The 26777-nt window shown below is 41.9% G+C and overlaps 1 long non-coding RNA gene across 1 annotated transcript in view; it reads left to right on the forward strand.

Annotated features, from left to right (window-relative positions):
* The window catches only part of LOC118898736, a 39045-nt gene extending 14985 nt beyond the window's left edge, over window positions 1-24060 (forward strand). The window contains exons 2-3 of the long non-coding RNA XR_005020811.1: window positions 13034-13152; window positions 23931-24060. This is a non-coding gene — a long non-coding RNA (uncharacterized LOC118898736). The remainder of the gene's footprint in view (window positions 1-13033; window positions 13153-23930) is intronic.
* The last annotated feature ends 2717 nt before the right edge of the window (window positions 24061-26777 follow it).

Here is a 26777-nt window from a genome sequence, read left to right on the forward strand (position 1 = left end):
AGGGCAACTAAGCCCACGCACTGCAATGAAGAGCCCACGTGCTGCAACTAAGACCTGATGCAGCCAATAAATAAATAAATAAATAAATAAATATTTTTTTTTAAAAAGATATGGGCAGGGTTAAGGGAAACCAACAAGGGGTGGTGAAGACCCTTGACCCTAGTCACTGCAGGGATCCTGTTACCTTCCCTGGGACTGAGAGAGAGGCAAGCAAAGGAGGAGGTTCCCGGAACCCAGAGAGAGGAACTGAAGTTGTTGGAGAGAGTGGAGAGGCCCACCTTTCAGGAATGCTGACCTCGGGTAAGGAAGTCAACCTGAGCTGACTTGGCAGGGAGGGAGCCAGGGGACAAACAGCCTGACCTCATCTTCTTTCTCCCTCCAAGCTCTGCCAGTATTTCCCACTGGCCAAATCCTACGGGAAGTGGAAGATAAGAGAGCCCATGGATGCAATCGATTCAGGTCAGCCTCCTGGGGCCCAGGGTAGGGTGAAGAAAGGTGGAGGTGGACTTGGAGGGGGCTTGTATGTCTGAAAATAACTTTATTCTAGCCTTTTCTTGACTGATATTTGGCTGGCTATATAGGTTGGAAATCATTTTCCCTTGGAATTTTGAAGACATTGCTCTTTGCTTTTTAGCTTATAGCATTGCTTTTGAGAAATCCAAAGCCATCTGATTCTTGAGCCCATATGTGAAGTAAGCTTTTTCTCTCTGGAGTTGATAGGATCTTTTCTTCAGGAATTCCCGAAACTGCCCAATTCAATTCCCGATAATCTTTGTTAAAAAGGATCTATCTATTAAATAAATTATCCCAACTATTTTAGAATGACAATTTACAGAGAATTTATATAGACAGAAGAAACAACTTACCCATTTTCATAGAAATCCCTTTTCCCTTAAGTAGCATTTCAAGCCCAATCTAACATAGGTATTGAATTTTAAATTCAGATTTAAAATACATTCTCTGGGCAAATAATGTAAGAGATGAGGAGAGAAAAATTCATGATAGTGGGAGCATCCAAAAATCATAGTATTTCTATTCAGCATCTAAAAATGCCTCAGTTATCCTATCCTCACATGAAAATTGCTGCTGAATGAGATAGGCCTAGGTTAGCACTGAACTGTGTGTGTCTTTTCAATAATAACTTGGGGCCTCAGACTCTCCAAAATGCAGACTTATCAGACATTTCTCTTAGAAAAATGATGTTTTATTCTTAATGATCTTATTATTTTACAAGAAGATATTATAGCTGGGAGAAGAGATTGCCCGGTTTTAGAAACCACCATGCAATAAATTGTTGCCCCAGTGCAGAACAATTGGTGACAGAAATTTCTTTTGTGGGTTGTAGTCCCCCGATGGAGCCAAAGTTGGTTGTCATGAGATGATTTCCACGGTCAGCTGAACACCAAAGATGAGACCAGCTCTTGGCCACAGTCAGTAAGACCTGCGTCCATCAACCCAAGGCTGCTCTGACTTCTGATTTTTTTAACAATAGAAATGAAACTGCCACAGGGAGGAGAGAGAACAATGGTGTTTTGACAAATGAAACAAAGATAGAGCTTGGCTGACCATTCAGGTCAGAAGGAAAATGAACGCACAGGAAGACTGATGTTGGTTGACCTCCTTGCCAAGAAGCAAACATTCTGTGGGAGGTTTCCACCGACTTGACGAACAGGCTCAATGGTGGCCTTTTGGATTTGGCAATTTTGTTGGCTATTTTCTGGCAAAAGAGCACTTTTTCTAGGACTTCAGACAGAATGAGAGTAAGAAATGCACGGTTAACACATATAGACGTAGTATCCTTGAGACCTAAGGAAGGAGGAACTGGCAAGAGCTTAGAATCACTGGAAAATGTTGTTGTCCTGTTTCCTTAGAGATCTTCTAGAATGGTTCAGATGGAGTTCTGGCCTGTGGAAGGGGTGAGGCTAAGAAACCTCTAGTTGCCCTTGCTAGACTTGTAATCCTCAAAAAATGGAAATTCGAAAGCATTTATTCATGACCTTGAAAACTTGTTTATAAAAGCATATTATAATGTATCAGTAAAATGAGCTGAGAAGAGGGTTTATGAGAAAGTTCACGTGAGAAATGCAGCTATTAGCACACATGCCATTCCCCACCTTGACCCCAGCAGGAATGCGTAAATGGTGACATATGGAATGTAAGCATCTGTTGAGATGTTTCATAAATCTGCCTGGCAACGGGCATCACAGGGCCCTGGGTGAGAACAGGCCCCAGGAAGGGAGAGATGGTGAATGTCGCATCTAATTTTAGGCTACTAATCAGCCCAGAATTTGACAATCAAAAATTTCCAGATAATTCTCTTTAATCATATTGATTATTTTCTGACAAGGTGACACTTTTTCATGGGACCCACTTCAGGAATAGGTCATATGTTCATCCATCCATCCATCCACCCAGGAAATACCTATCGAGGGCCTTCAGCATGGAAGGCAGCGTACTAGTACTGCAGGTACAGTGGAGGACAAGAGAGACACTGCCATGCCACTGCAGAACCTACTGCGTGTGGGAAAACAGATATTAAACAAATAGTAACACAAATAATTTTATAATTACAATTTGGATAACTGCTATAACAGCTTATACTCGTAGTACACTCTTCCAAACTTTCTACATGGATTATCTCCTTTAATCCTCATCATAATACTCTGCAGTAGAAGCTATTGCTAGTCTCACTTTAGAGATGAGAGAAGAAACAGAGGCATGGAGGTCTGCATGTCCTGCCCAAAGTCACACAGCTAATGAGTGGTGGGCCTAAGATAGGGAGTCAAGCAGTTGAGTCCAGGCCTCAAGTTCCTGACACTACACCGTTTTTTAGGACCTGGGTGGGGAAGGGGTGCTGATTTAGATTTGCAGGTTAAAGAAACTTTCTTTCAGTATATGATTTTAGGCCTAGCCCGAGGATAATTAGAGATTAATTGGGCACAAGAAGGTAACAAGAGTATTCCAGAATTAGGGAATGAGATGTCAAAAGGCCCTGAGGCAGAAGAAGTTGGTCTTGGAGGCCGGGGTGACTGGAGTTGGGGGCGGGAGTGGTGAAAGGTAAGGCTGGAGACGTGGGCAAGGGTTAGAGTGCGTGGGACCTTGTAAATCCTGCTGAGAATCTTGAACCATATCCTGAGCAGAGGGAGAGCTCCTGAAAGACCTGGTATTGCTCCAGACCCAACTGCTACAGCTGGGAGAAGAGAGGCGTTCTCCCCATGGAAGCGTAAGGCTGTTGCTAGGCTAGCAACTCGCCCTTCCTTCCCACTGTCTTCTGTAGGAGTAAATGGATGCTGCACACTTCCGTTCTTATCAGACCGCTGTCCTCTGGTGCAGTTAAAAGACAGCGATGTCAAGAAACAACTCATGCTTTGGACTTAATGTTTGTGTCCCGACAGCAACAACAATAACAGCAACAATTCCTGTATCGAAATCCAAATCCCCAGCGTGATGGTATTAGGAGGTGGAGACTTTGGGAGGTAATTAGGTCATAAGGGCAGAGTTCTCACAGATGCGATTAGTGCCCTTATAAGAAGAGGCCAGAGAGCTAGCTTACTGTCTTTTCACTATGTGAGAAGTCAGCGGTTTGCATCCTGGAAGAAGGCTCTCATCACAACCGGACCCTGCTGGCACCCTGATCTCAGACTTCCAGCCTCCAGAACTATGAGTGATAAGTTTCTGTTGTTTATAAGCCACAGTCTATGGTAAATTGTTATAGCAGCCCAAACTGGTTAAGACAACGGGCAGATTTAAAAATTCATTCAGCACTGAGTTCTGCTTAATATTTTTTTTCCCTCTTTTTCTGGCCACACTGCAACAGCTTGTGGGATATTAGCTCCCCGACCAGGGATTGAACCCGGGCCCTGGCAGTGGAAGCTTGGAGTTCTAACCACTGGACCACCAGGGAATTCCCAGGTCTGTTGAATATTAACCTCAGTTTACCACCATTAATTTTGGCATTGCCCAGATGTGGGGCCCCATTAAGATTTCTTTAAAAAGATTTCCTCCAAATTTCCATGCTAAAAATAGCAGCATTTCCTTAAACTCCTAAGACAGATACTCTATTATTCTGTGTATTTTTAAATCAGTACTTTCATTTATTCATTCATCAAAGATTTGCAGACCTGTTGTGTGACAGAAGTGAAAGATACAAAAGTCTGGTTCCGGGGGAGCGCTCACACCACATGATGCCATCAATCCCTGTGGCAGGCAGAATAATGGCATCCCAAAGATGTCCACCAACTAAGCCCTGGCACCTGTGCCTGTTACCTTGCATGGCAAAAGAGACTTAGTAGATGTGATTAAATTAAAGATCTTGATATGAGGAGATTATCTTGGATTGTCCAGGTGGGCCCAATGTAATCACAAGAGTCCTTTTAAAAGTGGAAGAGGGAGATGGGTGGGTCAGAGACAAAGAAAAAGACGTAAGGACAGAAGCAGAGTGATAGTGATGCAATTCCTGGATTGGGGCCACAAACCAGGAAATGTAGGCAGCCTCTGGAAGCTGGAAAAGGCAAGGAATGGATTCTCCTAGAAAGAACCTCCAGAAAGGAATGCAGTCCAGCCCACACCTTGAGTTTAGCCCAATGAGACCCATTTGGGATTTCTGATCTCCATAACTGTTAGATAATAAATTTGTGTTGTTTAAGCCACTAAATTTGTGATAATTTGTTACACTAGGAAACCAGTACACTCCCTACTCCAGGCACGACTTGGCTCAGGACAGACATCGCTAATCCCTCACAGTTTCCTACTGGGCCCAGATGCAGCCTCATGATCTTTCTCAACCCAGCAGTCCAGGCAGTTACTCCCAATCAGTCAGTGGAATGCAACTCACTTGCCATCCCATGGGGTCTGTACAGAAATTTACACCTGATTGTGACCCCTCCGCCATTGCCACATATGTAAATATTAATTACTTGAATATTTCTTGATAGTTCTTTTATATCTGGGTTCCTAAACTAGTTCCACCACTTAATTGCTATGTGTCCTTGGGCAAATTACGTACATCTCTCTGCTTCAATTTCATCTCTAAAATAAGAGTCATAATAACGGGAGTTCCCTGGTGGTCCAGCGGTTAAGACTCTGCGCTCCCAGTGCAGGGAGCCCGGGTTCGATCCCTGGTCAGGGAACTAGATCCCGCATGCATGCTGCAACTAAGAGCACGCATGGCGCAACTAAAAGATCCCTCATGCCACAACAAAGATCCCACACGCAGCAATGAAGATCCCGATCCCGCGTGCCACAACTAAGACCCAGCACAGCCAAATAAATAAATAAATTTTTTTAAGATAAATAAATAAAATGAGAGTAATGCTATTTATCCATAAGGTTGTGAAGATAAATGGCTCAGATATTCAAGCATTAAAAATAGTGCCTGCCACATTGGGAGTGCTCAACAAATTTTAACAATGGTGATGATGATTGTTATCATTATTCCCTACAGGGGTTAACATGAGGCTTAAAAGGCCTTTTCAGTCATCCTGTCTACAATGTGGGACATATACACTGAAAAGGCAAGAGTGGGTGCAATTTCATAGGAGCTAATTGGGGGAAGACTGAATTAGGGTGAAGATGGTCAAAATGGAAAGAAATGTGTGGACTTGAGAGATACTGCAGAGGTAAAGATACTGTAGAGGCAAGGCCTGTTGGTGAATTGCATTTAGGGGGTGAGGCTGTGCCTAGGATGACAAAGTTAGAAGCCTTATAATGCCCTGCTAAAACAGCATGAAATAAATCCTTATTTTGCTTTTCTGCTCTCATAACCCTCCATCTTTTCCTACTGTGATATCTCTTTCCTTTCTTCGCATAATAAACATCAGAAAAATAAAAACCAGGGCCAAAAGGAGTCACCAAGTTTAGGAGTATGAACTATTTGGCAACATATAGCAAAAACAGGAGAGTTCTGTCTAGATTTTGGCTTTTTGGTGCCCATATGTGAAGAAAGCATTATATTTGGGCAGAAAGAGGGGGTGTATGACAGGAAAGGAAGAAAAATTAAATAGAATTAAGATGTCTGAATTGATTTTTAAATACATGAGTTAGCATAAGCAAATGAGTTTTATTTTTAATGCCTGTAATGAAGTTGGGCTGGGGGTGTAGGCAACAGATGGAGAAGAGGAACCAGGCCCATGGTGGCTGTGCAGGGTATGTGATGGGGCCGGGGGCTGAGTGATGTGGAAGAGGGAGGCATCCTGGAGATGGAGTCAGGAGAGATGGTTTCCAGCCTCTTGCCACCAATGCGCATTTGAGCGTGGTGCCTACCGCACAAGGATTCTATGGGATAGCGCTTGTGTTCATGGGCTCTGTAAAGTTGTAGGAAACTGTAGGGAAGGAGTCCTCAGGAGAAGCCCATCTCGCTGGCACGTGAGATGCGTCTAGCATCGCACTGGCTCCACCAGCTCAAGGGTGGCTAGAAGGAACCACCTTCCCCCAAAAAGACCTTCACGCCCTTCTGCCTTTGCCCTCCCAAAGTGACTCCCATTAAAGATGGAATGTTTCTGAGCTGGTGGGCCAGGAACTGCTGACCGGTGGAGTTTATTTCTCCATGAAACAAAACACACCCACCCCTTATTTTTTCCCTTCTGCCTGAGTCTAAGACTTGGCTGTGCTCAGCAGAAGGGAGGTGGGAAAGGCACCCTTGAAACTGTAGCGAGCATTTGAGCAGACCGAATTCAATTTTGGATACAAATGTCAAGGAAAGGCTGCCTTGGCTCCTGCTGTTTGTTTACTGAGGCGCGATGTGATGCTCCATTGAAAGGCCTGCTGATTTCACCTGCGCAGGTTTGATAATGATACAGTGCAGGGAGCGCGAGGAAGGATGACCTTCCTGAGGATGCTTGGAAAGGCACAGCCAGGCTGCTCCGCGCTCACCGGGACAGCGGGCAAGAACCCGGGAGCTTCTCAGGTCCCAGCCTGGCCACAAATAAGCTACCTGGACTCTTCCCGCAGCTTTGGCTTGATCTTCCTGGTCCATAAAATAAAGGGACTGGAATAGATGACCCCTAATATCTTTTCTTTCTGATGTTTTATGATTCTGGCATTTGGAGCATTTACAGATGCTGGTAAGGAATGCCAGCAAAGCGTGTAGGATATTTGGCCTAACCATTTGGGAGGGTAATTCAGCATTAGCTTTCAGATTTTTTGATGTATACCCTTTGGCCCAGAAGAATCAATTCTTGGGATTTATCCTCTGGGAATACTAGCATAAATATGAAAACATGGATGTTTATAACTGCAAAACATCAGAAACAACTTATGTGCCCATTAGTAGGGAAGTGGTTAAATAAATCTACTACACAACTGTTATAAAAAAATGCAGATCCATATGTCCTGAAAAGGAAAAATATCCAAAATATAATTTTAACTGAAAAAAATTAGATTGAGTAAAATATATAGCATGATTTTTCTGAAATGAAACCCAGATATGTGTAATATACATATATTGTTTAATTATACATTTATATATGTATATATGTGCATAGAGAAAAGGTCAAGAAGGTTCCACACCAAATTTACGTTAGCAGTTCCCTCTAGAGCTGCACGGTCCAATATGGTAGTCACTACCCACACGTGGCTACTGAGTACTTGAAATGTGGTGCAATTGAGGAATCAGATTTTTTTAATTTATTTAATTTTAATTACTTCATATTTAACTTAAAAACTGGTACTTCATTCAGTTATTGGAAAAATTTTGAGTACGTTTGCAGCAACTTGGATATGAGTCTACTTTTTCAACTTTATGTTTTAGGAATCTCAATATAGATCAAGGTTTTTCAATGAAAATTTAGCATCCAAATTGAGAGATGTTGTAAGTGTAAAACAGATACCAGATTTAGAAGACTTGGTACAAAAAATAATGGAAAATATCTCAATAATAATTTTGTAACTCATGAATAATTTGATAATGTTGATTACATGTTGAAGTAACAGCATTTTGGGTACGTTAGGTTAAATAAAATGTATAATTAAAATTAATTTCACCTGTTCCTTTTTTACTTTTTTTAATGTGGCTACTAAAAAATTTTTAATTGTATATGTGGCTCACATTTAATTTCTATTGGACAGTGCTGCTTTGGGGAGTGGGATAGAGGAGAGGGCTAGGCTTTAACTTTTTGCTTGATATACTTTTGTATTGTTTGATTTTGTTACAGTAAGCCTCGGTAACTTTCATAATTTATAAAGAATAATAAAGAGTTTTAAAATATTAAAATTAAAAGTTAACTTCTAGGATACAGTTTGGTATATAAAGAAAATTATTGAGAAAATACTTCTAATTTGTTCCTTTGTAGTTGGAGTGTCAGGGTCTGAAATAAATATTTTGCCATCAGCTTATTAGAAAATGGAACTCTCACTGTGGTGTCTCTGGGATTTACCAGCATCTTCTAATTGCCTGACTCTTTTCTGGATGACTGCTATCCTCAGCAAGGATACCTTTGCCTGACACTCTGCCTGACAACCATCCCAGCTGTGATGGAAAAGGATTGTTTCTCTGAGAGTAGGAGTTAAGCCCAGGAGGGTTAGAAAAAAAAGAGAAATAACCCTTAAAATAATCTCCCTTCTTCTCTCCTGCTCCCTCCTCCCGTATCAAGATTTCTCAAGGCTTTGGGGATCTCGAGTTCTAGGCTGAACTTCCTACCTCACTAAATGACAAGGCCAGGATGTTAATGTTCCCCACACAGACACGTCTGCATTAAACATAAAGATGTCTGTGTTACACATAAACACGTTATGGCTGTAACAATATCACTTTCAAAGGAGCGCTAATCCACTGAAGTCATCGAGTTAGAAAACATTTGCTTCTCCATGTCTTGTGTCTGAACTGTGTGTGAGAGAGAAAGTAGGAAGGAGGGAGGGAGGAAAGGATGGAGTAAAGAGAAAGAGAATGCACTTTGTAAAACCCTACTTTGTAAAGATAGTTTTTAAAACTATCCCTCTGGTTTCTTACTCATTTATTATGGTGTCACTCGCTTACACTGTTTAGTCTCTGTTTAAAAAGTTGATTATAATCTTTTCTGTACAAACTTACAGATACACAGATAACCCCAATCAACATTTTGGGTATGAAGTTGTTGGGCTTGAATGGATGTCACAAGGTGACTTGGGTGGAGAAAAAAATCAGCTGTGGTTCTCATAAAGCTCAGGAAATTGATAACTCAATGCTTCCCTAAAACCCTCTACTACCCATATCATAGCTCGTGATTCCATAGGTCATATTTGCCTAAATCATATTTGTCTTCCTTGCTAGGCACCTCTAACCCCAGCACCTAGCACAAGGTCTGGCAAATACTAAGCTCTTAATAAAAATCTGTTGATTGACAGAATGAAGAAATGAATGGACCTACCATTCAAGGGTCAGCCGTTATCTAAAACATTTATAAAATTAGAGTTCCAGCTCAAAAATGAACTTGTAAAATTTTCCATCTTATTAACACTGTATTTATTAAATGCCTATTATGAGCTAAAAGCTGACTAAACAAAGCCAGCTTTTAAAAACACGCGCACACACACACACACACACACACACACACGGTCTCTGCCCTTGTGAAGTTTACAACCTGGGGAGGGGGGGGAGGCAAGGGTAAGACATAAATACACAAAATAAAAAATTACAAATGGTAATAGGTGCTCCCAAGGATACAATCAGGGATGGTGACAGAGGATAAAGGAGGGAGCTATACCAATTTAGCCAAGCCTATTTGTCTCTTCTCTGAGGAAGTGACATTTAAGCTAAAGCATGGGGGATGAGAAGGCGTCAACTATTAAACTATTAAATAAGCAAATTTGGGAAAGGGGGTTATGAGAGAGAGGGAAGAGCCTTCCATATACCCAGGAGCACTGTCTGCTGCTTGGGTGACTCACTGCCCAATGTGCTATGAAATTCAAACTTGACTTGATTCATTTGGGTTTTAGAGCCCACGCTAATCTGCGTGCCTGGCTGGGTGTCAGTGTTCACACTGCTCTGATCAGAGCTGTTACCAACTGACCTGACAAGTCAGGCAGGTGAGGCGATGGGACAAGAGGCAGAATTCCAGGTGCCCAGGAATCAGAAATGGGTAGGCTGAAAGGATTCTAGCCGTGGAAGCCCCTACATGGCAGGACTTGAAAAAGGGATCCTCAACTGATTACTCTCCAACAAAACAGAAGAGCAGCCAGGGCTGGACCGTCCTCATGCCAGATCAGCCTGTCTATCTCCAAGCCAGCAAATACACAAAGATCCATTCCAGCCTCGAACCTGACGTTCCCCTTAGTTACAATCCTGTGATTTCCAAAAAGACTATTTTCTGTTTCTATTCAGCTTATAGCAACCTGCTCTCTTAAATACCTTCTTTATCTGGTGGGGCAATTACAGCCTGTAACTAACAGCTGCAGTTCATAAACATGAGTTTCACTGTTTGGGTCAGTAGTTCTTAGTCTTTTCTGAATGGCAACTCCCCCAGCTGATCTTGGCGTGAAGAGAGGCACCTTCCATCAGCACTCTGCTTGGTACTCGATAGTGCAGTTTACTGTTGGAGGGTTCTGTTTCCCCATTATAAAAGAGGTGACATTTTTATTAAAGTTACAAGTGCTTGCATCTAATACCAAATGTATTTCTGGATTTCGGTTTTACTAGTGATTTTAACTTTCCTCATTGAGTTTTTCCTTATATTCCAAATGGTCTACAATAGGCATGTCTTTCTTTTATATTTAGGAAAAAATGCCCTTTCAAAAAGTAATTCATAACTATAAAAATTTTAGGAGAAAATCTGTAGGATCTAGGGCTTGACGAAGGGTTCTAAGACATGGCACCAAAAGCACAATCCATAAAAAAAAATCTATAAATTAGACTTCATCAAAGAGGATGAAAAGACAAGCTATAAGCTGGGAAAAAATATTATTTGCAATGACTGCACATCGGCATCTCAGAGGATGGGAAGCCCATTTATTGAGCCCTTAGGATGTGCCAGGCCCTGGACCAAATGTTTATCAACCCATTTCGATCTCACAGCAATTCTATCAGGCAGGAGCTGTTACTATTCCCATGTTCAAATGCAGAGGCAGAGGCTGGAAGAGTTTTAGGGTCCAATCCAAGATCCTATCACCACTGAGGGGCATGGCCAGGATTCAGTCCAGACCTGTCCATCACCCAAGTTCGCCATGATCCTGGTACTTGGTAGCGTCCCTACTTGGTATCTATTTGACTTTGCCTCCATTTCCCCAACTGTAAAATGGGATTAATAATAATACCTACCTCATAAGGTTGTCGTAAAAATTAAAAACATGAATCTGTTTACGGCCTAAGAGCTATGTGCCTGGCACGTAGCAAGGGCCATGTGAGTGATCACTATTGTGATGGTGTTGTTAGTATTCTACTGACTCTTAAAAATAGGATGGAGAGACAGGAGAAAAGCAAATGACCCAAAGAGGCACCATTTCATGTTGCCTCAAGGGATTTCTCCTAGCCAAGTAACACAAGATGTACCGCCTCCAGGCTGCCACTCCCAGCCTCAGGGCTTTCAGCAAAGTGAAACCGGCCATTTCCAAAGCCAAATTCTTCAGGATAGCATTAAGTCTTTGTCTTATCAGGAAAGGGGGGTTGGGGTGGGGGGGACAACTCTTTCCTTTAAGAGCAGCAGTGGATTTCCTCTGAAGAAACTTGCCTTTTACAAGTATTTGTTTAGGAGTATCCAGTGATCAGTGATCTTATTTTGTGTATCTCTGCTGCCACAACATACCATGGACCGTCAGCATCCTCTTTACTACAAGAAATACAGTCCTTAGTGCCTTTAAATCTAATCAGATTAGAGAAACAGTTCAGAAAATTCATCTTTAAGATTCTCTTCCTCTAGAACAACTCTAGGTACCTAAAGTTACCAAAAAATAACAAGAGGCACCACCTGCCTGACAGTGACTTGTTACAAAAGTGAAGAGCTCCTGGACTTGAGGCTTTCTTAACTCCTCCAAATTGGTCATGATTATTATGCAAATGATGGCTTCAGTCAGGGCCAGGGTTCAGTTTTCAACCCCAGTCAACAGCCCTATGAAAGACTTCTCTTTGAGAGGCCCTGAGGTTGCCTTTTGAGATGGGTGGGCCTCACAGAGCTCAGGGGGCTACAAATAGAGAACCCTCTGGGCAGAGCAGTAAGAATGTTACTGCTGGCGTAGGACCCTGTGCCAGGTTTATAGCTCGGAGTCCCTGATGCCAACTCCAGGTTATCATAGCCTTCAGGAAGGACACAGTTTACAGCTGATCTAGTTACGGAAGGAGACCTCTCACCGGAATCCCTGAGTACAAGGAACACCTGATTTGGGGGAAAAAATCTGCCCCAGGACTGGTGTCCCAGAAGAGTCCCCTTAGAATCCCCAGGATTTTGTTTTCATCTCTATAAAGAATCCTATGTCTTTAGAATTTGGAAACTTATCTTAATATGATTTTGTCTTCATCTCTATAAAGAATCCTATGTCTTTAGAATTTGGAAACTTATCTTAATATGATTTTGTCAGCATCCTTTATCCTATACACTAATAGAAGGCACGATCCTCCATGCCACGGTCACCTTGTTGGACTCTTCATTTCATGATGAAGAAACTGAAGCCCAGAGTCAGACAGCATTATAAAAATAAAGGCCTGGAACCCAAGACTGCTGACCTCATTCCAGTTCTCTACCCTCTGAGCTACCCTGCCAAAATGACAATTTAAAGAATGACTTCCTAAACAGATTATTCCTTCTCTCTTTCACAATACCATTGGGTCGCCTCCCTGCAGATAATTCTATCCATAAGCAATTCAAACACTCTGAAGCATGTCTCATTATGAACTAGAGCTTCTGCTGGGATGGGGAAAGAGGATTCAGCGGGGCTTTTTTGGGGGGCACGGAGGGCACTGAACTCACTAAAAGACTCAGCAGAACAATCCTGATGATTCAGAATGACTAGAGAATAGTCTTTCTGATTATCTAGTGGTTTTGCTCATATTTATGGAATGAATGAATATGTGGGACATTGAAATATAATTCCAGCAATTCTACTGAATTTAATTCAATCTTTCTTTCCCTAGTATGTCAAGATCATAATGAATATGGATTACCACTCTGGAGAATTCAACTGATGAAGAACAGGGGTTGGCAATCTTCCCGTTGGTGTATTTTTGGTAAATTGCTGACCCTGATGTAGAAGGTGAGGTTGACCAACCTGGCTCCTCTCTCTCTCTCTCCTTTAAAAGTAAATCCCTCATATCGGTTTGCTTATCTTTCACTTATCCCTTTCTCATAAAAATATCTTGAGGAATGTACACACACACCCAAGTCAAGTTATTTGATCTCTGGTTGACTGGAACATAGTTACCCAATCAGTAGGACCATCACACAGAGGATATGTCTTAAACTTTTCCATTGAATTCTCAGTTAACGAGACTGAAGACCTGCCATGGGGCACTTGATTCTTTTTACTTCATTTAGGAACATGAATGCTGAAGCCAAGAGGCAGAAACCAGCCAACTGACACAACGCAACTAGACACAGAACATCTTAGTGGTGGGTTCAAGAAAAATAAGGTCAATTAAAAAATTTTTAAATTCAATGTCCAATTACAATTTAATACATTTTTTGAGCAGGCAACAAATTAAAACACAAAGAACAGTAAGCAGAGAAACATGTCAGGTAAATTACAAAACAGAGGCTTTTCAGTGAAACTATTTTTTAACTTAGTGCTTTTCAACTCAAGATAATATTTTTAAATTTTCAAGTTATTTGTAAAGTCACAAATCAAGATTTATCTACATTCAGGTAGGTTCTGCTGGCTCATGTCCAAAAGGCTTGGTCCTCTGGGGAGAAGTATTCCTTGCTCTTTCTTCAAGTACTTATTAACACCTTTTACTTGTCAGGAATTATGCCAGGTATGGCGGCTACGAAGGACTGACTAAGACACAACCCCTATCCTGTGGGGACTGACATGGAGACTAAATGCTCACACATTTTCTCACCCTCGCCATCATTTTCCTTCTTACAGTGCCACCAATCTGAACTTTATAATAATCATACGGTTTCTCTACAGGGTTTCTGTACACTCGATAATGATCCTTAATTCAGTTCACCCAAGCTCTCAAAAATCCTGCTGTGCTTTCTTTTTCCTTGCTTTTTCTATATATATTTTTTAAATTTTTATTTATTTTTTATTTTTGTCTGCGTTGGGTCCTCATTGCTGCGTGCGGGCTTTCTCTAGTTGCAGCAAGTGGGGGCTACTCTGTTGCAGTGCGCAATCTTCTTATTGTGGTGGCTTCTCTCCTTGTGGAGCACAGGCTCTAGGCACGTGGGCTTCAGTAGTTGTGGCACGTGGGCTCAGTAGTTGTGGCGCATGGGCTCAGTAGTTGTGGCGCACCGGCTTAGTTGCTCCATGGCATGTGGGATCTTCCTGGACCAGGGCTCGAACCTGTGTCCCCTGCATCAGCAGGTGGATTCTTAACCACTGCGCCACCAGGGAAACCCTCTTTTTCCTTTCTTTAACTTGTTTTTTTCCTGGGTTCTTTCTTCGGTGTCAGCTGTCGCTCCGACACAATGAAGAGCTAAACGGAGAAGGGTCTGATTCCCCGCACTGGGCTCACGGGTAAGGATTTTGTTATGTACTATCCTTCCCAAATTTGCTGTAGCCCATTTATCCCTAGATTGTTTCCTTTCATATTAATAAACCATCATTATTATTTGCTGAAGCATTATTTGTTAATGTTAAGGGGAAAAACACAGCAGTTACCTATATCTCCACCCATAGAAATGGGGCTAAATAAACTATGGTATATCCATACAAAGGAACCCTCTCCATGCTTTAAAAAAAATGAGAGGTCTCTAAAAAAGTTGAACTCCTAAAAGCAGAGATTAAAATGGTGGTTGGAGGAAATGGGGAGATACTCATCAAGGGGTACAAAGGTTCAGTTATGCACCATGCATAAGTTCTGGAGAGCTAATGGACAGCATAGTGACTGGTTACTAATACTGTGTTGTATTCTTGAAATTTACTGAGAGAGTAGAGCTTTTTACCACATACGAAAATGTAGCTATTTAAGGTAATGGATATGTTAATTAGCTTGATTTTGGTAACCATGTCTCAATGTGTGTGTGTGTGTATGTGTATATATATATATATATATAAATATACCAAGTCATCATGTGGAGCACCTCAAATATATACAATTCTTATTCATCAAGTATATCTCAGTAAAGCTGGGGGCAGGGAATGAGAGGTCTGTGTGAGCAAGTATCTATGATACATTGTAAAGTTAAACAAATAGGCAAGTTGCAAAACTCTCTGTGTTATGAGACCCCATTTAAAAACACATATGTGAATCCATATGACATGCATCTGAAATACACACACACATAGTATTTAAATGGAAAACATTTTAGGGGACACAGAGTACATGTCTGGGAGCTAGGGGAGTTTAGTGAGTGAGTTAGGGGAGGAGCAAACGAAAGAGGGAATGTCACTTTCTCATTCTACACTTCTCTATTATTTTGACAATGAATAGATATACTTTTGTAATAACTAAATAAATAAATAGAAAGGAGAAATGTATTATTTTCCTAGACATTTAAAAACTATATATTCTTCTAGAATCGCATAGCTGTTGAGTTTTCATTCCTTTTGATGATACACTTATCTCCTCCTTTGTAGCTTCGGGGAATTAAGGCCCCAGGTGGACCAATCTGTGCCCTTGCTTCCCTATCTGCCCCTTCTGCAGGTTCTCCAGCCCCTGGGATAATGAGCTATGCACAACTGCTTGCAGCTTCCAGGCCACCTGCCAGCTTTGTAACCATTCTGCACTTGTCTTTTGCAACCAATGTCATTTTAAATCTTCACAGTGCATCTCCTGCAGACCTCTGCAGCATTCCTGGGGTAGATAAGGTGTTAGCAATATTCCTTTGGGCTCAGCAGAGTGAACAATCTGCCCTCTGTATCCGCGGATGGGAAACCTCTGGATAGCTCCAGCTGACTCTCTTCACTGTCATACGCCATTTTATATCAGGGACTTGAGCATCTGCAGATTTTGGTATCTGCGGGGGCTCCTGGAACCAATTACCCGCAGATACTGAGGCACAACTGTATTTCATTCAGGTTTATCATACCCTGTTCCTGGAAATCTTGGTCACATCATAGATAGACTTGGCCCTGGAAAATCTATCCACCAGTCCCTGAAAGCAAGCCAGAGAGGTATTATTCTCATCTCACAGACCGGGAAACTGAGGCATCAAAGATTGACTGGGGCTGCCTAGACCACATGGCAGGTTAAAGGTGATGAGGTGTTGTGGAAAAGGTATTGGGATTAAAACCTAGCGTCCCAAGTTCAAGTTCTTGCCACATTATATTTTCTTTAAGCAAAACTTGAACTCCCTGAGCCCCAGTTTCCTTATCAGTAAAATAAGAATTATAATACTTGCCTCCCAGAGTAGTGGTATTACATGAGAGTATATACAATTGCATTTTGTAAAGTACATATTTTATATATATAATATATATATATATATATATATATATATATATGATAGGAGGACAACAAGCAGGAAATTATGTATGAAAAGTTAATCTTTGTGGCTGTATATCCAACTAGATTTTTGTTTGTTTAGTTTTCTTTTGCCCAAAATAGAAATTTAAAAATTTCTTTGAAGCATCTTAGAAGCCATTCCTTTACCTTGAATAGTCTTGTTCTTTAAATTCAAGTGTCTTTTTATACCCGAAGCATTTCTCCAGATGGGTTTTAAAAGGGGCACAAAAGTATCAGTTCCAGGAAGAAGGCAACAACACTCTACCCGAATGCCATGCCAAATTGCATAGCACTCTGAAAGCAGATTAAAGTTGTTTCAAATGCTTCAAAGAGAAGGAAAAATCTAATCCCCCAAGGCTTCCTTTAAATCCATATTCCTTAATTTCAGAAAATTTCCCAAGTCTTTTAAAAGGCCCAAATATCATTTTACAGTTTGGAAATAGTAATGGAGAACATTTCCCAATTTTTTAGAACGTTCTTGTTTCCTTTAAAAAGGGCTCAGTAAAGCTGGGTCTCTCTCATAAAGGAACTGGCCCAAGTGGAAGACAGCCCGCCTGGCTTGAGGGGAATGGGTGCAGCCACCCCCAGGGCCCTGAGCCTGGAGTCTATGGCTTATTGTTACCTGGAGAATTCCTTAAAGAAGCAGAGTCGGGCATTTTCCCTGTTATTTCTGGGCAAGATTTGCATGTCTGTCATTGTGGGAAGAACGCCCAGTCTCCTCACTATGTAACACTGAAGGAAAGAAAGTTTCCAAATGAGAAGAAAAACAAGCCCCGCTGCAATAGAGGCAAGCAGGACCATTTTCACTGCTTTGGAAAAACTGCTCTTCTTAAGCCATCTTCACCCACCCAGAGAGGCAAACTGTTTTCCTGAAACACTTTTCCTGATTCTTACCTTGCTGACCTATGAAAACAGTTGTAAGAGCCCCAGTTACAACGAGTATTTATTGAGATTAACATGTACCAAGCACTGTGCTAAAGGTCCCACATGCTGTATTTCATTAAATCTGCTCAGTAGCCTTGAAGCAGATACTATAATTAGCCCCATTATACAGATGAGAAAGGTGAGATCTAAAGAGATAACTAAGCAGTCAAATGACACACAGCTACTTAAGTGGTTGAGCAGGGACATAAAACCAGATCTTTCTGACTCCAAAGTCCAGGTTTAACCAGAGTAAGGCACTGCCTAAATACAGTCCCAAGGCAGTGCAGGGACGGGTCCATGTTGTACACGTCTGTTCTACCTCAACTCTGGAGTTATTTTAATTACCAATAGCTGGCCTGTGTCCCAGCTAACTGTGCTAAGTGGTTTACATGCCTGGTCTCATTTAATGCTTCCCAGAGATTTAAATGGTATAAACTACCCTGATACTTTCTGCCTCTTCTGTCAGACTCTCTTCTTTTCTCCTTTTCTCCTGTTTCTCTCTCTCTCCCTCTTCAGCTCTGAGCCATTGAGTGCTTGGGTTGCATTTTCACCTTGCCTTCAGCCTCGCTTAAAATGTAGACTGTGTAGTGAGGAGAGAGATAAGTGCATCTTTTCAGGTGCCTTCCGCTTTAGTTTGAGGGCAAGTTACAAGTGCCCGTCTGCTCTACAACTTCAGGACACCTCCCTGTGGATAGTGCCAGAACGGTGACCTCAGGCCACAGCTTGAACACCGATTGCAAGTAATCCAGCTCCAGAGGTGATAGAGTGACCTCTCTTTAAAAAGGAGATAAAAATAGCTAAGAAACAACACTTAGCTTAGTGCTCTGAAAGGTTGGCATCCTTCCAGGATAGACTTATGTACTTTTTGTACTTGGAGGAAAAAAAGAGATGGGATTTGATCCAAGAATGGTCCTCCAAACGAGAGAAATATGGAGCAAGCAGCTGGAGCAGAGTGGCCAAGTGGTACCACCAGCTGCAGGCCCATTAATTAACATTCCCTGGTATGTAGCAGCTCCAGTGACCTTGATTCTTGTTGAATTCACAGAGATAACTTTTACAGAGCCTCTACTTTTCTCACTGCAGTATATTTATCCAAGGAGTACCTTGCATATTTCCCCCCATCTCTCTGAGCAGTAAATTTATTCTAATTACAAAGAGATATAGTAAAAGCCTGATTGAACGCTTGGCAGTTTATAGAAATTTATTTCTGGGGCTTAAGGGGGGTTTTTAGAGTGTGTGACTAGAGTGGGGTTGAGGGGAGCTGAGGAAAGGAGCCCAAGAGAAAATGTAGATTTAATGGACCTATAAAATGACCCTGCGGTAGATAAATGCTTGTTCCAGAGAAGCTTAAACAGCCTGACCCAAACCAGGGTCTGTGCCAGCCAGTCTGACACAAGGTGTCTGAAGCATTGCATATTTCTCTTTGGGTTTTCGGGTTTCCATATGAAATTTGTTATTCCCCAGGCAGAGGTGAGAGAGCAGGGAAATCTGTTTTCCAGAGGGAAGAAAGCATATTTACCTACAAATTTCTAAGTACTCAAAGCTATGAAAAGAGGAAAAAGTAAACCTCCAGCACCTGCCCTTAAAATCACTTTGCCTTTTCTCTAACTCTCTTGAAGCTCAGTTCTGAATTTTAAGCCTAAGATCCTGGAAGGCAGATCATGAGAGCCTGCCCTTTGTACCAGGATTTCTGCATAAGAACCAGCAGCCTTCCAAAGCCCAGTTATCCCAGGCACTTCCAGCTCATAATGAGACAGAGGGACACTATCGTCTAACAGAGCCTTCTGTTTAGAATAGGCTTTGCATGCACACACTGCTGAACTTTTCCACGAAATCCTTCTAGGCTTTTGATCCCATGAGTGACATTCATCTTTTTTGCAGCTGCTTTGCAAGTTTTGCTGAGGATGAATTTTAGGGCTTTCAACTGTTAAATTTGTTATACTGTAAATCTAACCACTACTAAAATGGAGACATTTGTTCTGGGGGAAAAAGCAAAACAGAAAAGGGTCTAAAGTAGACACTAGGGGGGAGGTAGTTTGGAGAGTGAATGCACTGGCCTCTTTGGCCAGAGGCTAAATGGGGATTGGGCCAGTGTTTCTTGGGGTTCCCTGTGTCAGCTTGAATAATGCAATAGCATCAATTATTTTACCAGCAAAGTGAGTTTATTCATTAATGCCAGAGGAATTGCAACCCGGGATACTGAATTATGGAGGACCACAGGCAAACCCAGGGAACAAGGAAGGGAAACTAGCTTTTATAGGGAAAAGGCGAGACTTGGGAGGACCTGTAATAACCAAGGAGCCATTGGAGGAAGCTGGGAGTCCAAAGTATGGAGGCTTCTCATTGGTTGGACTGCTACAGTCTCGGATTGGCTGGGCTGTCCTTCAGGGAGAGAAGTTTTCTTCTTCCTGTTGGATAGCGCAGTAGGCAACGCGTTCCTGTGGGAGATGCAGGAGAGGTGTAGGGGTAGTCCCTTCCGGTTTGGAGTAATTGAAGAGGCATGGAGGGCGCAAGAGCTCCCCCTACAGGCCTGTACTGACTCTAATTTTAGCTGAGGGTTCTTTTAATTCCGCACCTGCCCGTTTTCTCTTTTTAGGAACTGGCATAAGGAGACCTTAGGGAAAAAATTTAAACTTTTTGATTGTTTAACACTCACACAGAGAAAACATTTTACCATGTTGTTTTAAAGTTAACACCCAAGTCAAGAAGTATAATATTGTGAATTCTCCCCCCCATCTCACATGCTCCTAGAGATAACCACTATCAGAACTTTTATGGGAATCACTTCTTTGCTTTTTTAAATAATTATTTAGCACCTAAATGTGCATCTACATAGAATATAGCTTAATTTTGTGTGTTGCAACTTCATAAATGGAATTAATGCCTTGTTCTTTTGTGTCTGGCTTCTTTTGCTCAACCTCCTGTTTGTAAGAGTCATCCAGGTTGTATGTAGCTGTAGTTCATATTTATTACAGCACATTTTTTATCTACCACGTACTGTTGGTGAACATTCTGGTTATTTCTAGTTTGGGGATTTTGATAATGAAGCTGCTGGGAGCAGTCTTGTGCATATACACAGGGAGCATGAGAATTTGCTCAGCTTGCCTGGTTGATATCAAACAATTCAATTTGAACACATCTTGAATCACGGTTAGTCCTAGTTTTAAAGGCAAAATGGGCAAGATTTGTCACTTGTTCGTTCAATAAACACAAACCAAACTTCTAGTGTAGGAATAGAAAATATAAGACACAGGCTGCCTCTCCTCTCTTCTGTGCTCAGAGCAGACATTACTAGTTCATAAGAGTGTGCTTTCCTGTTAAGTCTGGACGTGACTTCAGAATCGTTTGCAACGTGGTGCTCAAGGCAGCCACTGGTAAGGATTAGAGATGAGGGGTGTGATGGTTAATTTTCTGTGTCAACTTGGTTAGGCCACAGTACCCAGATATTTGGTCAACATTATTCTAGATGTTTCTGTGAAGGTATTGTTTTAATTGAGATTAACACTTAAATACTTGAGTAAAGCAGATAACCCTTTATAATGTGAGTGGGTTTCTGCCACTGAGTTGAAGTCCTCAGTAGAAAAAAGACTGACCTTTCCCAAGGAAGAGGGAATTCTGCCACCAGACTGCCTTTGGACTCAAACTGCACCTCTTCTCTGGGTCTCTAGCCTACGGCCTACCACCCCTGCAGATTTTGGACTTGCCAGCCTCCACAATCATGTGAGCCAATTCCTTGCAATTTCTCTCTGTGTATATATAGACATCTTTTTGGCTCTCTCTGGAGAACACTGACTAATACCGGTGGCGTACTATTTGCATAGGGTCGCCTGGTGGCACAGGAACAGAAAGCCTCTCGAGCTAATTTAAATAAAGGAGATTTACTGTTGATAGAGTGGAACTTCTTAGCATCAAATACCAGGAAATACTTTTAATATTCAGGATTACCCCCTCAAAACCAATTCATTATAACACTACTTATGTCTGAGATATTTTCCAAAATAAAATTGCAGTGGTGTCCCAGTTTTTGAGTGTCATCAGTTGCTGTCAGCCAATGAGATGTAGAGCAAAGAAGCCATTCTGAGTGTTCTTAACACATGGTACCACGGCTGCTTCCAGTTGGTGAGCTGAGTTGAAAGCGTCCTGATGTGTATGTTGTTTATTCTGCTCTGGGCTCCTTTTCTGCCATTGCTTTTGTGTTCTGGCAAACAGTATGACTCAGACTGGCTGACCAAAGGAGCATAGGTGATAATATTGGACCTACTGTAAAGAAAAGGAAGAGTATCGTGCTAGATGTTAGAACACAGGTTTTCCAGAGGCTATAGATTCTCCAAGTTGGGAAGTCCACTTATAAATAATACTTATATTACAAAGTGCTAAGTTCTGTAACAGCGAGGTGTACAAGTGTAATGGAAGTAAAATAACCGTAGGTTGGGGCATCGAAGTGTGGGTAGAAGCTCACCAGAAGAAAGGGTGTAGAGAGGAAAAGGAAAAGGAAACAACGTTAGCAAAGGTATGGGGAGATGAGAGAACACATACTACTCCTTGGCTGCCTGGCTACAGCAGCACCTTCCTTTTGTGTTTTGATTTCTCCCAAGGAGCAACAGTGAGGCTCCAAGAGAGAACTTCAGGTGCTCTGGTGAACTTCAGGTGAACTTCAAGCCTCCTGTTATTTTCCACATCTATGGGGAATGTGTCCACATGTTTTGAAGCCAGGGAAAATATTACTTTACAGTAAACAGAGAAAAGGTTTAGAGGAGGTTAGAAAATGGAAAACTGGAGCACAGAGTCAGTGATAAGAAGACAGTTTTATATGGCACATAGCAATTGCTTCTGGAGTCATTAGGAGTAATATTTATAATCAGGATAAGCTAATGCTTTGGATGAGTTCCTGTGATTCTTCTGTTTCTGAGAAGCCAGATTACCTCTGGCTCCTGCAGACCTGCAAGAGACTTGTCCTCACATGGAAGAGACCTGAGAGTAGGAATGACATTCAAAATATTTAACCAGTGGATAGTAGATACCTGACCAGTTGGAGACGACTGGGATGGCTGGACCCAGTGCATATAGGCTGAACTCCAGCCCTCTCTTAGGGACCATTAAACCCAACACTTGTTCACTGAAGAGATTGAAGGATTTACCTGAGACCATGTGGTGGTGGCAGAGCTAGGAGTGGAACCCAAGCCTTCCGTGTTCACCCTCTAACTACCTCCGCTGCAGCCGTCTCAAAGCCCCGGTAAGGCAAGTGGGGTGCCCTGTTGGTTTACCATAGATTCTACTCACACCCAAGGCTGTCCGTGGGGAGGATACAGCTCTCATTCTGTTCATGAGTAACATGCTGAAAATTCTTTATCCATTAGTAAATAAATACCTCCTATTTATTTGCAAATATAACTTATTTGCAAATACAGTGTATTACATAACATACTATAAAGGATGCAGGAAAATAGTCAGTTAAAAAGAAAGCTGCCTGACAAGTGTGCAAGATGTCACTTATTTTCCTTAAATCAACATAGTTCCGACTCCAAGTCCTCATCCTGCCAAGCTTGTGAGAAAGGTAACAGCCTCCCTCTCTGCAGTCCATAGGCTCATGCAGAAGTCCAGGGGTCTTATACAACACCAAGGCCCTGCCTTATCACCATCATTCACTTACTTAACAAATATTTACTGAACACCTACCAGCTGCCAAGGCCTGCTCTAGGAGCTGATAAGTAGCGATGTGCAAAAGAGATCAAACCCCTGCCGTCTGTTCCAGGCTGGGCAGGTACACCTGGGGGCCCAGGAGGGACTCTGGCGAGGCTGGGACTGGGCCTCGCTGGCAGCACGAGCAGCCGCTCCCCACTAGATGCTGCCCATCCAGGCAGTGCCAGGAGGCAGGGGGCACACACCCCCTCGAGATGATCCTGCACTCTTTCCTGACAGGCAATTTCTTCTCCCAGACTCATCACTTCTCAAAGGCAGCTTCCCTTTGCCCTCTTTCTCCAGAACTCACTTCATAGTCCCTCAAGGTACAAAACTTTTTTTTAAAGAAAATAATAAATGCTATGTTTATTTGTTGTTACAACACAAATGTATCAGAATCCTCAGAACAAAATGATTTGTATGTAATCCAAGTTTTTTTTTAATTGTGGTAAAAAGCACATAACATAAAATTTACCATCTTAACCATTTTTAATTGAAGTATATTATTATATTATAATATTCTTTTTAAGTCTTTATGTTTGAGAGCTTCATAATAATATTTTTAAAAATTAGTTACCAAATCTATATAAGAACATAAGAATGTTTATAATATTAGGTGAAAAAAACATGTAGTAATTGTTAGTGACGTTCACTGATATTTTCAGTTCTCTTCCTTCCTAAGCACTTCCTTGGAGTTAGGTGTGGCCCTAGGACTTGCCTTGGCTAATTAAAAGTGAATGAAACTGTTGTGTGTCACTTCCAGATGGAAGCCCTTAACAGCCCGAGTATGATTCACTGTATTTTCTCTCCCCTGTTACAGGACTGATGTTCTTCCAATAGTCAAAGCTCCATCAGCCTGAATCCCTGAGTAAGAATCACACAGAGCGGAGGCCTTGCTGACCTGGGATGAACGTGTAGCATAAATGGGAAATAAACCTTTGTTTTTCTAAGCCACTGGAGGTTGTTTGTTGCTGCAGCATAAGGTAACCCATTCTGACTGGTTCAAAGCAGGAGGTAGCTTCTGGCAGTATAGATAACTAGATACTCAGAAGGCCTTCCAACTACAAAAGAACTGGATCACATTTTTGGCCATGCGGCTTGCGGGATCTCAGTTCCCCAACCAGGGACTGAACCCGGGCCACGGCGTGAAAGCACAGAGTCCTAACCACTGGACCACCAGGGAATTCCCTGGATCACTTTTTAAATGGGCTGTTGGGCTTGTAAGTAGTAAAGTAATTGTCTAGGACAGCTCTTATCCTCAAATATGAGCTGAAACCAGAACTGGGAGCCAAGAGTGCTAAGAAAATAAGAAAACTGGGTTGTCCTAAGGGCCAGTGCCATTGTAGCACGGTATGAACTCTAAAGCATCAGAAAGTGGGGAAGCCAAAGGTCTGCCACTTCTGCGTTAGGCCAGGACACTCCGAAAGGGGTGAAGTGTCTCAGGCTGGTGTTTTCCTTCTGCTCCCAGCAGAAGCAAATACAAATCTTCATAGTAGGCCATTAAGAGCCATCAAATTTGAGTTCAAATCTAAGATCACGGAAGGAGGCAAACCACCAAGAGAGAGTGAGTTGATGGAAAAACAAGCATCTAGTTTAGACCCCAAGAACTTTGGATATATATTTTCATTTACAAAAGTGTATAGAGCAATTATTAAGTGCTAGGCACTATTGTAAAGTTTTTTTCCCCCAATTTTAACTTATTTAATTCCCATAACAACTCTATGAAGCAAGTACTATTGTTATCCCCATTTTATAAAGGAAAAAAACTGAGGGACAGAGAGATTAAGTAATGTGTTCCAGGTCAACATTTCTTAAGTGGTAGAACTACAATTTGGATTCAGGCAGTTGGTTCTAGAGTATACACTCTTCATCTCTACATTTTGTTGACTTTCTAACATAGAATGTCTATGTGTGACAAATTTTTTTTTAATTAATTAATTTATTTATTTATTTATTTTTGGCTGTGTTGGGTCTTCATTTCTGTGCGAGGGCTCTCTCCAGTTGCAGCGAGCAGGGGCCACTCTTCATCGCGGTGAGCGGGCCTCTCTTGTTGCGGAGCACAAGCTCCAGACGCGCAGGCTCAGCAGTTGTGGCTCACGGGCCTAGTTGCTCCGCGGCATGTGGGATCTTCCCAGACCAGGACTCGAACCCGCGTCCCCTGCACCAGCAGGCAGACTCTCAACCACCGCACCACTAGGGAAGCCCTATGTGTGACAAATTTAAAGAAATAAGAAGGACTTCCCTGGTGGCACAGTGGTTAAGAATCCACCTGCTAATGCAGGGGACACGGGTTTGAGCCCTGGTCCGGGAAGATCCCACATCCCACATCCCACATGCCACAGAGCAACTAACCCCGTGCGCCACAACTACTGAAGCCCTTGCACCTAGAGCCCGTGCTCCGCAACAAAGAGAAACCACCGCAATGAGAAGCCCGCGCACCGCAACAAAGAGTAGCCCCCGCTTGCTGCAACTAGAGAAAGCCCGCACACAGCAATGAAGACCCAACGCAGCCAAAAATAAATAAAATAAATTTTTTAAAAAAGTTTAAAAAAAAAAAGGAGTGGAATGCCAAAGATAACCAAGCAACAAAGGACCATCAAAGGATGACCAGGTAGATTTGAAAAAGAATAAAAAAGAGACAAAAATAAAATGGTTGAAAATAAGCATTTAATAAACATGTTAAATGTCTGAAGAGATACTTAGTGAATTAAAGAAATATCTGAAGAAAACATCCAGAATGTAGCTCAGGAAAAAAAGGAAGTGGAAAATATGAAAGAGAAATTTAAAGATATGGAAGATAGAATGAGAACTTCTGATATAAATTTAATTGGAGGTTTGGAAGTAGAGGGTAGAGAGAATGGAAGATACATAATATCTGTAGCTGAGAGTTTTTCAGAACCGATGGAAAGACCTAAGCCCACAGATCTAGGAAATACAGCACATCCCTGGAAAGATAAATGAACAAGAAATTTATGCTTTAGACATGTTATAGGGAAACACCAAAGACACTGAGAAAACCTTAAAAAGCAGCCTGAGAGAAAAGAAAGATCACCTGCAAAGGACTAAGAATTAGACTGTCAGGCTTATCAAAAGTAATTGTGGATGCAGGGTGTCTGTGAAATAATTATTCAAAGTGTTGAAGGGAAATAACTATCCATTGCACATCCAGAAAAGCTACACTTCATAAGTAAGAGTAAAATAAAGTCATTTTCAGCTAAACAAAAGCCAGCAGACATTTACTAAAGGAGTTCACATCCATCTTTCAAGATTCATCTCAAATGCTGTTTCTTCCATGGAACTCTGACCTTTGAGTCCCCATAGCATTTTATTTGAGGCTTTCTCATGACACTTCCCAAATTCAGACATAGACTGAAGTTATTTGTGCCTTTTCATAACATGCTGTCGCCCCTGCCACTGCTCTTACCCCACGCCCACCACCAATAAACGCCCCAGGAACTCTTTGGTGTCTAACTCACTTTAACTCTTTGTACAGCTCCTATCATGATACTTGCATGAAGTAGGTGCATGGTAAGTATTTGCTGAAGCCTACTGGTCAGCCTTCTCCTATGGGTTTCATAGACCATCAGTTCCAAAATATGCTCCCTTCAAAAGGGGTTTTATGAAACTGGTATAGACGGTCTTATTTACAAAGCAGAAATAGAGACAC

Source organism: Balaenoptera musculus, chromosome 8, assembly GCF_009873245.2.
Source record: "Balaenoptera musculus isolate JJ_BM4_2016_0621 chromosome 8, mBalMus1.pri.v3, whole genome shotgun sequence".
NCBI lineage: Eukaryota > Metazoa > Chordata > Mammalia > Artiodactyla > Balaenopteridae > Balaenoptera > Balaenoptera musculus.